Source organism: Propithecus coquereli, unplaced genomic scaffold (assembly GCF_000956105.1).
Source record: "Propithecus coquereli isolate 6110/MARCELLA unplaced genomic scaffold, Pcoq_1.0 Scaffold10, whole genome shotgun sequence".
NCBI classification, from domain to species: Eukaryota; Metazoa; Chordata; class Mammalia; order Primates; family Indriidae; genus Propithecus; species Propithecus coquereli.
In genome coordinates this window covers 2,438,845-2,439,997 of record NW_012133858.1, presented here as the reverse complement: position 1 = coordinate 2,439,997, position 1,153 = coordinate 2,438,845, and positions in this window count along the sequence as shown.

The following is a 1,153-nucleotide window of genomic DNA, read 5'->3' as shown; positions in this document are numbered from 1 at the left end:
AATAGGTAGGTTACTTGAGTCATTCATCTGTAAATTCATTCATTCACCAGCCAGCTACTTATTGAATACCTACTTTGTTACGAGCCCTGAAGTGAGACCTGGAGATCCCAAGATTAATAAGATATCATTGCTACCATCAAGGAGCTCATAGTCCAGTGAAGGACACAGAGAAGAAATTAGATGGTTGCAATTATATCACACACCTGGAATTGTCATCTACTCGTCTAGGAATTTCCCTTTCCCAACCACACAGTCACAAAAGGTAATATGGCCCTACGCTCTCTTACCCAAGACGATTGGTCCATCAGTAAGCAATTGACTCATGAGTATTCTACATTTTTCTTGAAGCAATGATTCTTCTGACCATTGAAACAAGGTATGTTCTCTGCACTTAGAATGTTATTTGGCACCCAGTAAGACAATTGCAGTTACACTGAATAACTTACCAATGGGGACGCTGGTCAAAAAAGAAAGACTAGAAGATCCTTTGGGACCCAGATAAGATTTATTGTCTATTGTTATCAAAGAAAAGTGCTCTACATAAAACAGCCCAAACTAGATAGCCAGGAGACTTCTAAATAATGTACTATTTGAGATGATCCATATTATTTATATATAATTTAATTCTGGATGCCTAGGAAACATTTTGTTTTCAATAAATTCTATCTTTTCCTCTTCCCTGATATTCTGTGCTGAGTGGTTCCTATATGGTTTTCAGTTATTGATTACCTCATAATCCCATATTCTTTTGCTTCTGTGTTTTTCAGTGGAACCTGGTTCCTCTTGGTTCTCTATTGGAATATACATTTTAGTAGTTCCATGGTTTATGGCATCCTGACATTGCAAGTTTAGGAACATCTAAACATCTATTTGGTAAGATGAGGTTAAAAAGAATAATAACACTGATAGTAATTCAATAAAGAAAATTCAAGGTAGTTGATAAATAGACAGAGGCACAAAAATATAAATACAAGGTAGGGAGCAATACTGTGCAACTGTATAGAGCTTTGCAGCTAATACAATGATTTGGGGAAGGGAAGAAGAGAGATGAATTGCATTCAAACTGTTTACATACTTGAAAAAATTTAAGAGGCTAGTGCTCACTAGTTGTTGTTCCTGAACCTCCCCCTAAAAAGGAAAGAGAGAAGAAAGA